The following is a 12351-nucleotide window of genomic DNA, read 5'->3' as shown; positions in this document are numbered from 1 at the left end:
CTATTATAAGAAAACGACACAACTAAGACACAAGCAAGGGCCCTGGGCTCACGGCGCTATCTTTATAGAAAGGAATGAACTACCACGTTTATTTTCATGGCATCACCAACTTAGATACAGGATACAGTATTCTGGAACCATCTCTGTATCAGTCAAATCAGATGGCCATAATACCGTAGGCAAATACCATAAAAAACACCATAGGCTATGTGGTTTAAACAGTAGTTTATTTCTCACAGCTCTGGAGGCTGGAAGTCCAAGATCAAAGTGTCGGCCAACTCAGTTCCCGGACAGGGACCTCTTCCTGGCTTGCAGACAGCCACCTTTCTTCTTGTTTCCTCACACCAGGGGAGTGGGAGCTCTCTGCTTTCTCCTCTATATTTTTTTTTTTTTTTTGAGACAGAGTCTTGCTCTGTCACCAGGCTAGAGTGCTGTGGCACAATCTCAGCTCACTGCAACCTCCGACCCTCTGGTTCAAGCAACTCTCTGCCTCAGCCTCCCGAGTAGCTGGGATTACAGGCACGTGCCACCACACCCAACAAATTTTTGTATTTTTAGTAGAAACACGGTTTCAGGATGGTCTCAATCTCCTGACCTCGTGATCTGCCCACTTCGGCTTCCCAAAGTGCTGGGATTACAGGTGTGAGCCACCACACCTGGTCTGGTTTCTCTTCTTCTAAGGGCACTAATCCTGTCAGACCAGGGCCCATGCTCATGACCTCATCTAACCCTAATCACCTCCCAAAGGTCCTACCCTCTAATACCATCACACTGGCAGTTAGGGCTCCAGTACAAGAATCTGGGGGAGACATAAACATTCAGTTTATAACAATGTCTTTTCAATCCTGTTGAAAAAAACAACCAAATGAGTAGGCGACAAAGTACCTTATATGTAAACAAGTCGGGACTTTTCATATTTCTGCTAACACATTAAGGTCAATTTAAAATGTCTGATAACAAGAGTCAGAAGCAGAGATAAATGAAAGTTAGTTACTCTGCATTTTAGGCGCACATTGAGCTGTCTTTCAATGACATTGTGGTACAAGGAACACTGCTTTCTATTCCTGGTTTTGTCACCAAAAAGAGCTGGAACATTTCGCTGTATTTCCATTTTTCTTGAAAATCACTGGGCTGACCTAGCAGACCTCCAAGGTCCCTTCCATTCACAAATTCCACAAATAACTTCCTACCAACAGATACTACACAAATAAACCACACTGACGAAGGGGAAAGCTAACACTAGCAAACAATGAGATGCACACAAGACAAGACGTATAGAGAAGTGGATCAACCACAAACTGGTGGACGATGAGCCGGCGGTGGATAAAAACACATTCCCTATCGATGGACAGACAAGCAAGGGCGCCGAGGTAGTATTGTTGAAGATTTCCTATTTTAAACCTTCAAGATAAATGGCCCAATTGTTTATATTCATTCTGATTAAATGTGAACGTGAAAACTTCCTCCAGGGGACACAGACATCTAAAAAGTTCCCAATGTATCCAATTTGTCATTTGATATTTTTACTGACAAGAAAAATGAGGGACTGAATATACAAACAGATCATGCCTGATCATATGTAGAAAGACAGAACTCAGACCACAACCTGTAGCTGCCCACCCAGGAAACCAATCCCCTATCTACAGTCAACAGCCAGGAGGCCAGCCAGGCTAGCACTTCAGACAGGAAGCCAGACTGCTCTCTCTCCACAACCCAGAAACTAAGAAACGACTCTGTCCTAGGTGGCCAGGACTTGACTCAAAACTAACAGCCACCCTAATTTTGGCCGCTGTTTCCAGTTAGGATCATTCAGAGAAAGCCAAATATACCCCTAATCAACCAAGGACACTCCGCTTCTGCACAGCCGCCTCCAGCCCTCACAACAGCCTCCACTGGGAGCCGTTCTTTTCCATCCTGAAGCTTTCCCACTCCTCATCCGCCATTCACTTGCATATCAGTCTGTGCCACACGCAAGTGATAGTGCCAACTCCCTTGCCACAGCACTTCTGAGAAAGTCGCCTCTGCCTGTCTCATGTGGGCAGCCTTCCTTTATTTCCCCCAAAAAACAAGTCTTAAATGAGGGGCTTCTCTCTATATGGCCACGCTATACAATTCAGAAGCCCAGCATGGCAGATTCCAAGCCTGGAAAGACCATACACCCCTCAGGTCCTCTTTCCACAAAACACAGCTTCCTTAAGTTCTTCAGTCACTCCCACCAACCAGGGAAGGAACCACGTGTTATGGAAAGATCAAGGGCCTTGACGTCAAACTTCTGGGTTCATCAAGTACTTCATCTTTCCACTTAAGAAATTACATGGCCTCGGCCAGGCGTGGTGGCTCACACCTGTAATCCCAGCACTTGGGGAGGCTGAGTCGGGTGGTTCAACCGAGGTTGGGAGTTCAAGACCAGCCTAACCAACATGGAAAAACTCCATCCCTACTAAAAATACAAAATCAGCCTGGCATGGTGGTGCATGCCTGACATCCCAGCTACTCGGGAGACTGAGGCAGGAGAACCACTTGAACCTGGGAAGTAGAGGTTGTGGTGAACCGAGATCACGCCATTGCACTCCAGCCTGGGCAAGAGCAAAACTGAGTCTCAAAAAAATAAAAATAAAAATAAAAATAAAAAATTGACGTGACCTTGAACAATTTTCTTAACTTCTTTAAGCCTCTATCTTCATCTTCAATAAAATAATTTTACCTCCAAGATTGCATTAAATGGAATCCCACAGGAAAAACAGCTGACAAATTTAGGGGACCAACAGCTGTGCACTCCTACTGTCGCCCCACTTTACTCCAAGAGAGAAGCGGAAGATGTCCAGAAAAAGCCTGTTGATCCCTACACCTCAGCATCCTGTGTTCACACAAGGCGCAGTGGCACCCAGACTTACCGGGGTCACCCCAATACAAGACATGTTTTGATTTTTCAACTTAGGTACACATGACTTCTAACGTTCACCATATATGATCCATAATTTAGAAGAGATTTTCCTACACTACCCCGTGGTTCTATTTTAGCAGACTTAGATGTGCCATAATAGCTCACTCTCTTAAGCCCTCTTCAGTATCAAAAACAAAACTTTAATCTGTAACACAGTTATCAGCAGTGAAAGTGGAAAAGGTACCTACGAGTCAAAATGACCCTCTGCCCCGCCCCACCCTACAAAAAGCTGTTCAGGAGGATTTGGGCTGCTTATGAGAATGCTGTCTGTATTCCCAGGGACAGACAAACACCTACCCTGGTTAGAAGCTGCGCTGCTCAGCCTCCGGGCTAGAAAGCTCCCCACGCCCTCTACCCAAGGAGAAGAGAAGCAAATGGGGTGGCCAGGCTCCAGGAGGTGGACTGTTTAGTGTGGTTTCTGCAGTCCAGGTCACCGCCATGGGTGAAACTCTTCCTTCCTTCTTTTCCACCCAAGTGGCCAAGGTCCTACGGCTGCTGTGGGGCCTCTTCCCTATGAGTCAGCCAACCATTGTTCTTCTTTTTTTTTTTTTTGAGACGGAGTCTCACTCTGTCACCCAAGCTGGAGTACAGTGGCATAATCTTAGCTCACTGCCACCTCTACCAACCGTGTTCAAGCAATTCTCCTGCCTCAGCCTCCCAAGTACCTGGGATTACAGGCACCTGCCACCACGCCCAGCTACTTTTTATATTTTTAGTAGAGACGGAGTTTCAACTTGTTGGTCAGGCTGCTGTCGAACTCACGACCTCAGGTGATCCACCTGCCTCGGCCTCTCAAAGTACTGGGATTACAGGCATGAGCCACTGCATCTGGCTGAGTCAGCCCAGCCATCCTGACTTTTTGTTCTGGTAAAATTACTGTCTTCCACGTCTACCTTCCAAGTAGCTAAATCAGAGATCTGGCCCTTGGAGCAGGCTTGAAGAATCCCTGTTTTTGGTCCTCAAGAGGTCCTACCAGGGTCTGCGACAATTCCAAGACTTGTGTTCTTAAAGAGGAAAGACACCTCACAGACATGGCTCTCGCAGAGCTCAGGCGAGCCCGTATCGGAGGCAAGGCTTGGGAGACGGCCCTAAGGTTTGGGTGTGCCATCTATGATAACAGATAAGAGATCTGAAGCCAGCTGTCTCGGTTCAAACCTCAATTCCAACAGCACCGGCTGTGTCATGTTAGACGACGTCCCCAGCCTCTCTGTGGTTCAGTTTCCTCACTGTAAAAGGGCCACAATAATAGAGCTGCTCTAAAAATTAAGTGAATTGGTGCATATAAGGTATTCAGAACAATGCTTGGCACATGGGGGAGTTCAATAGACACGTATTCAACAGAGTAACTTAGCAATTAGTAAATATACTCATGCAGGCCAGGCGCGGTGGCTTATGCCTGTAATTCCAAAACTTTGCGAGGTTGAGGCGAGACGGTCACTTGAGCCCAGGAGTTTGAGACTAGCATGGGCAACACAGCAATATTCCATCTCTAAAACTGTGTGTAACATACATGTCTATATACACTCAAATGTTCACAGTGTATTTATAGGATACAAAATAGCTGGAATACAGAGTTAACTATTCACAATGGTTACTTCTAGAGAAGGCGGAATGCAAATTTCAGCTTTTTACCCCACATATATATTCTTGTATCATCTGAAATATTTAAGCAAATTGTATGTATAAATTTGCCCCGAAACACGTAGCAGAATAATGTAGTTTTGACTCAAAAATCTTCAAATCATGATGGAATTGTCCTGTGAAAGTAAAGTTATAGAGATGAAAAGCCTCCCTCCAGCCTAAATGCTCATTCATATGACCTATATTACACAAACCAATGCAGACGCCCCAATCCTTTCCCCACTGTCATAAGAATTTTTCAGTGAACTGCATTCGCCTTTACAAACTAGATGATAGTTAGAGTTACCAGGCAAGAACGTGGATCCAGTTCTGCTTTTTCAAAGCCCAATGTTCCTCCCATAATAGCAATGCATTCTTCAACCGGTCAACTGCCCCCAACACCTGAGCTCTCTGTTGTACACAACTCAAGGAGGCCTGGGAGAAAGCAGGTGCAAATTTCACTTACTCAGTAACAACACATCCCACCTGATTCCTCTGCTGGGCTAGTTCTCAAGTCATCTTTTTCTAAGCTTTCATTCGGCTCTACCACACGTACCTAGGCTGGGTAAAACATTTTACCAAGTTTTTTTTTTTCGAGACGGAGTTTCACTCGGTCGCCCACGCTGGAGTGCAGTGACGTCATCTCGGCTCAGAAGCCAGCGCCCGGGTCCATGCAGTCCCCTCCGCGGCAGACGCGGGGATCCGGGGAGCAGTGGGGACCGGCCCCCACCCGCAGGGCGACCGGGACCCCCGCGCAGGCCCACGCGGTATCGCAGCAGGCGCGAAGCCCCCGGTGCCACCCGAGGCCGAGACAAAGCCCAGGCGCAAGGACCTCGGATCCCGACTTCGGACCCTGCGGAATCCAACTCGAAGCCGCCACGCCCGGCGTAGAGAACCCCGCCCGGTCCGCAGACCCCGTCACCCGGTCTCACCTCAGGCCGCTGGCTCACAGCGCCCGCTCCTCGCCGCGGCGCCTGGGCCAACTGGAGCGCAGCTGAGCAGCCTACAGAGCGGAGGCAGCCTCAACAATGGAGTCCCGGGGCGGGGCCGCCGCCGCCGCTTCAGCGCGTGTTCCCCGCTCAGGATCCGGCTCGGAGCAAGGAGCTGCAGCTGGCGCGGGGCTGCGGCCGGGACACACACCCTGCAGGTGCACAAGGCCCCGCTCGCCGCCCGCCACCCCGCCCCCAGCGGAGGCGGGCGCCCAAGGCCCGCCCCCTGGCCAACGGAGAGCGAGCTGCACGGAGAGGGCGGGGCCTGGGGGAACAAATGGAGGTTGGGCGGGAAGGCGCTGGGACTGGGCGTACAGGGTTCCGCGGGAGGACTGGACCCAAGAGCTGACCGGATCCTGGCCTTCTAGAAGACCCAGCTCAACGTCCACCTGCAGTCTGGTCTACAGGACGCGCTCATCTCAAGCCCAGAACTCAGGCTTTTAGGGCAGAGAGCGAGAGACAGGCGTGCTTTACAAAAAGGGAAACTGAGGTCCAAGGAATAGGATTGCCTGCTGCCCGAAGTCACGTAGTCCCATTCTCTCGTTCACCTTGTCATTCAGCAAACATTTGGAAGCACGTATGGTGGGCGTTAGGACTGAAGAAGGGCCGGGCGCGGTGGCTCGCGCCTGTAATCCCAGTACTTTGTGGGGCCGAGGCAGGTGGATCACTTGAGGCCAGGAGTTCGAAACCAGCCTGGCCAACAAGATGAAACCCCATCTCTGCTAAAAATACAAAAACTTAGCCGATCGTGGTGGCGTGTACCTGTGGTCCCGCTACTGGGAAAGCTGAGGCAGGAGAATCGTTTGAACCCGGGAGGTGGAGGTTGCAGTGAGCTTAGATTGTGCCACTGCATGTGCTCCAGCCTGGGCGACAGAGTGAGACTCTGTCTCCAAAAAAAAAAAAATTAATAGATGGGAAGTAGAAGCGAACTTAGGCCTTCCCTGAAGGAGCTCGGCCAAGGAGTACCTGAAATGTCTCTGCATCTCTTGAAGGTCTGATAAAGGAACCAGGAGCAAGCACTAATCACTTCCCTTTCCTGCCTCAGAGCTTTCATGTGTTTGCTGTTCCCCACCCGAAATGCCAAGTACCAATGGTATTTATTTATTTATAGAAATGGGGTCTCCCTATGTTGCCCAGGGTGGTCTCAAACTCCTGGCCTCAAGCTATCCTCTCGTCTCAGCCTCCCAAAGTGTTGGGATTACAGGCATGCACCACTGTCCCCAGCCCTGATCGTCTTTAAAACCTCTTTCCTCATCTTATTTGAGATTCCTGCTTCATGTGCCCCCACACCCTTGGTTTTTCTGTACTTCCGTAGCTGCTCTGCCCAACTTGTATATGTCTGGGCTCAGGCCAAATGCCCTTCCATTTGCAGTGGGCACTGCCACAGGAAATCTCATGCCCTTCCGGGCTTCACAAACCATCCACATGCTCTGCTGCCAGCCAGAGACATCCATCCCAGTCAGATGCCCAGCCCTGACCTTTCCCAAAGCCCCAGTTGGACACAGGGAAGCATCTCCAATTTTCCGCGGGCCAAAACAGAGTGCTTTATTAGTGCCCTAACCTGCTCATCCACATTCTTGTGATTCTCTGTAAACAGCCCCTCCATCCACCCAGCTGCTCAGGTGAAAATCTCAAATCCTCCTCCAGTCCTTCCTCCCCGAACCTCTCATGCAGCCCTCTGCCTTCCTAGGACACTGAGCACCCCTCACTCCCAGCACCAGCTGGGGTGCTGTCTGAGTCGCTGCCACCCACTTGGCATGAAGTGTGACCTCTCGCCCGGTGTGGTGGCTTACGCCTGTAGTCACAGCACTTTGGGAGGTTGTGGCGGGCAGATCGGTTGAGGCCAGGAGACTGGGACCAGTCTGGTCAATACAGTGAAACTAAAATACAACAATTAGCCAGGCATGGTAATGCGTGCCCATCGTCCCAGCTACCCTACCCAGGAGGCTGAGGCAGGAAAATTGCTTGAACCTGGGAGGCAGTGGTTGCAGTGAGCCAACATCACACCACTGCATTCCAGGCTGGGCAACAAGTGAGACTCTGTTGCAAGTTAAAAAAAAAAAAAACAAAAACCCAAAAAACACAAAAAAAACAAAAACAAAAAAAGCAAAAAACGAAGAAGAAGGAGAAGTGTGACCTCTCTAAGGCAAGGCAGTGTCCCACTCTGATTCACTTCCATGTGCAAAACAGGACCTGCACCCTGAAGGCACTCACTCAGGGAGGCTGCTGGGATGGGTGGATGCACAGTTAAGGTCTTCATGGTGGCTGGGGCTGACCCCATCCCCATCGCTTTTCCCACAGACACCTGTACACTCATCACTCCCACACTCGCACCCACCACTGAAAGCCTGGCCCCTAATCTGATTTGCCTAACAAGCTCCCCAGATGAACAACACATGCTTCCCTACCTCTCCCCTGCTAGGGCCCCACCGTGTTCTGGGATGTACTCAGGGATCAGGAGAACAAAACCTCAGGGAGTGAAAGGACATTCCAGGATGCAGGCCTCTGCATCCCCCTCCATGCCCTCACCCCTGCCTGACACACCCTCACCCCTGTACCTGGCCAGCTCCTACCAACCCTTAAATTCTCACCAAGTTCAGTGGTGGCAGCCACACCCTAAAGTGACAGACTTCCCAATAACCTATGCCCTTGCATAGTCTTCCTGACCTTGGGTATGAGCAAAACCGGTGACTGGCTTCTAACCCATAGAGCCTGGCAAAAGCAATGGGATGTCACTGTCACAGTGCATCACCTTCGCACACTAGAGAGGAAGGTTCCGCCTGCAGGCGCTCCAGGAAGGAGATGCTGTGCTGAGAAAGGACCTTTGGAGGGGCCCCCGTAGGCAAGGAAGCAAAAAGCTGGGCCCTTGCCAAGCCGGTCTGAGGAAATGAATTCTGCCAGTAACCTCAGTGGACCTGGAAATGGATTCTGCCCTGGTGGAGCCTCAGATGAGGATGCCTCCCAGCTGCTTGGCGTGAGATCCCAAACACAGGATCCGCTAAAATGTGCTCAACTACTGGCTTGCCAAAATTGGCTTAAAGGTGTGTGTTGTTTTAAGCTTCTCAGTTTTTAGTTATTGCCTACAAAAGTGTTAAAATGTGAGACAATAACTTAGGTCCCCTCCCCATCACACACATTCTTCTTTTTGGCATTCATCACAATTCTACTTATTGATTTAAAATCTCCCTCTTGACTGGGTGCAGTGGCTCAGGAGTTCCAGACCAGCCTGGCCAACATGGTGAAACCCCATCTCTACTAAAAATACAAAAATTAGCTAGACGTGGTGGTGCAATCCTGTAATCCCAGCTACTCTGAAGGCTGAGGCAGGAGAATTGCTTGAATCCAGGAGGGAGAGGTTGCAGTGAGCCGAGATGACACCATTGCACTCCAGCCTGAGTGACAAAAACAAAACTCTCTCTCAAAAAAAAAAAAAAAAATTGTCTCTTGCCACTAGCATGAAGGTCCCATGAGAAGAAAAATGGAAACTCTTGCTCATAACAGCGCCCCAAATGCCCAGCACGGTGTAGTTCTAGGGCAGTGGGTCGATGGTGGACGCTGCTGGTTGGAGGACCCAGCTGGCCCTCCCAGCTGCCTTCTCCCTGGTCAGGTTCCATTATAGAGAACAGAATAGTTTCTTGCCTTTCTGGAGTCCCTCGTTGTGGGGATTGGCCAAGTGACATTGTCCTGTCCCAGGAGACATAATTGGAAGTTGGCTGAAAGGTTTCTAGCCATGGTGTGCTGGGGCGATTTGAACCAGGACATGAGAGCTGACCATCCATTGTTCGAGAATTCTGCAAGTTGGTTGTTCAACACATTCAATACTTCAAAATATCAAATAATATAAACTCGCAAATTAAAAAATGCATTAGACCAGATGCAGTGGCCCACATCTAACACATTGGAAGCCTGAGGCAGGAAGATCACTTGAGCTCAGGAGTTCAAGACCAGCTTAGGCAAAAAAGGAAGACCCTGTCTCCACAAAAAATTTTAAAATTAGCTACGCATGGTGGTGTGTGCATGCAATCCTAGCCACTCAGGAGGCTGAGGTGGGAGGATCGCTTGAGCCATCTGTTCAAGGCTCCAATGAGCTATGATAGTGCCACTGCACTCCAGCCTGGGTGACAGAGCCAGACACTATCTCAGAAATAAACATATTTCATATATCAATAAATTTATAATAAATGTATATTTATATATACATTTATGTATTACAATTATATATTTAGACGTAAATATATATTTCTTGTTTTATTTATTCATTTATTTTGAGACGGAGTTTAACCCTTGTCACCCTTCAAGTGATTTTCCTGCCTCAGTCTCCTGAGTAGCTGGGATTACAGGCACACACCACCATGCCTGGGTAATTTTTGTATCTTTAGTAGAGATGGGGTTTCTCCATGTTGGTCAGGCTAGTCTCGAACTCCTGACCTCAAGTGATCTGCCCACCTCGGCCTCCCAAATTGCTGGGATTACAGGTGTAAGCCACTGTGCCCAGCCTATATGATATATTTATATATTATAATTATGTATATTAATTTTATATAATTATATATAAATATAAATATAAAAACTTTCCTTGCCTTCTCTTGTTTCTACCTACAGTCAGTCCCATAACTTCAAATACTATCTACATGTAATACTTTTAAATGTATATTTATATATATATATATATATATTTTTTTTTTTTTTTTTTTTTTTGAGACGGAGTCTCGCCCTGTAGCCAGGCTGGAGTGCAATGACGCAGTCTCAGATCACTGCAACCTCTAACTCCCAGGTTCAAGCGATTCTCCTGCCTCAGCTTCCCAAGTAGCTGGGCTTATAGGCTTCCACCACCACGTCCAACTAATTTTTGTATTTTTAGTAGAGACAGGGTTTTGCCATGTTGGCTAGGTGGGTTTCGAACTCCTGACTTTAATTTATCTCCCACCTCGGCCTCACAAAGTGCTGGGAATACAGGCACGAACCACCTTGGCCAAAATATTTTTCTGTTTCCAAGCACTTTACAGGAGAGGAAAGCGGAGAATAAATCATCTGACACTCTACTGTAGAAAAAAATTCTTTGTGCCTCTCTTCTTTTCATCTTTCCTAAGTGTACATATTACCAAAATGTCTTTAGGTTGAGGTCCCCCTGTGAAAACTTTACAGGGTGCTGTGTTCTCAGCCACCCTCCTGTCTTTTCCTAGTCCTGGAATTTTAGAACTGTCTGGGGATGACCCAGGATACCCACAGTGGCCATGTCTATTGGAGGGTCTAGTGACTATCAGCCCCGGGGTCATCTCATCGCCAAGGACAGCCTGAGGTAGGGGGTAGAGTCTCTCAGGGGAGTAGCTGGATGCTCTTGGCCTTAGAGGAATCTCCTGGTATAATTTCATCTAAAATGGTGACCCCTTAGGGTTATTAAAATTTTAGGACATTAAAATGAATGGACAATACAACGTAATGTCATTAAAGCTAGGTCATTAAAACTGTTCCTCCAGCCAGAGTTTTTATTCCTTGGAGACACATTGATGGTCTGCCAGTGGGATGCTGATATTGAGAGGAAAAGGCAGAAATGATTTCTGCTCTCTAGATTGTCTCAGACTTGTGAAGAGAGAAAAACTGTCCCAAAGGAAAAGGAAAACCCACAACAGAGAGGATGTGCAACAACCTGAACATGAAAATGCACTGAAGGCACACAGGAGGACAAAGAGCAGTGCCAGTGCCTCCTAGGTGGTCACTGAGTACTTTACTGAACAGGATGGGTGTCCCGAGGGATAGAATGGCTGCCGTGACACTTAGAAAGGTCTGTGTTGGAGTCAGCACTGCCTCTCCCTGAATTTGTTACCTTGAAAAGGCTTGTCCGCTGATTTGAGTTTCAGTTTTTCATTGACTGTAAGATACATTTTACTTGTACAGCTTGAAAGATAAACATACTATTTCCAAAGAGGCAAAGTAAAATGATGTATTTTATTTGCTAAAAATTCGTATTTATTTCTTCCCCGGAGTGAGTGTAGTAAGTTTTAAAGGTCTGTTCTTTTCAAGGGTGATTTCAAATGGAATTGTAGGACTTAGCTCTGTCAATGCTACCAGTGAAATAAAAGTGTGATAGATAAATTGATGATTTACAAAGATTCACCAAAATGTCAGTTTCCCTCTTGTAGTATGGTGAAGAATTAATGACAGTGGACACATCTGTATCCTCTTCTCTGGATATCTGAGGGTTTTGTTTTGTTTTTTGTTTGTTTGTTTTTTTTTTTTTTTTTTTTGGAGACACTGTCTTGCTCTGTAGCCCAACTGGAGTGCAACGGCGCCATCTCTGCTTACTGCAACCTCCGCCTCCCAGGTTCAAGTGATTCTCCTGTGTCAGCCTCCCGATTAACTGGGATTTTAGGCACCCACCACCACACCCAGCTAATTTTTGTATTTTTAGTAAACACGGGGTATTAGGCCTGACACAGTGGCTCAGGTCTGTAATCCCAGCCCTTTGGGAGGCCAAGGTGGGCCGATCATGAGGTCAGGAGTTCCACAGCAGCCTGACCAACATGATGAAACCCTGTCTCTATTAAAAATACAAAAAAATTAGTTGAACCTGGTGGCAGGCACCTGTAATCCCAGCTACTCGGGAGGCTGAGGCAAGAGAATTGCTTGAACCCGGGAGGTGGAGGTTGCAGTGAGCCAAGATGTTGCCACTGCACCCCAGCCCAAGCGACAATGTGAGACTCCGTCTCAAAAAACAAACAAACGAACAAACAACAAAATGACAGGGTTTTGATATGTTGGTCAGGCTGGTCTCAAACTCCTGACCGCAGGTGATCGCCC

The 12351-nt window shown here is 47.9% G+C and overlaps 1 long non-coding RNA gene across 1 annotated transcript in view; it reads right to left on the bottom strand.

Moving 5' to 3' along the window:
* LOC139361180 (uncharacterized) overlaps positions 1–5726 on the bottom strand; it is a 31078-nt gene extending 25352 nt beyond the window's left edge. Inside the window, exon 1 of the long non-coding RNA XR_011618745.1 lies at positions 4872–5726. This is a non-coding gene — a long non-coding RNA (uncharacterized lncRNA). The remainder of the gene's footprint in view (positions 1–4871) is intronic.
* Positions 5727–12351: the final 6625 nt, after the last annotated feature.

Source organism: Macaca nemestrina (assembly GCF_043159975.1).
Source record: "Macaca nemestrina isolate mMacNem1 chromosome 14 unlocalized genomic scaffold, mMacNem.hap1 SUPER_14_unloc_2, whole genome shotgun sequence".
Taxonomy (NCBI): Eukaryota; Metazoa; Chordata; class Mammalia; order Primates; family Cercopithecidae; genus Macaca; species Macaca nemestrina.
This window is presented reverse-complemented; position numbering and strand designations above follow the sequence as displayed.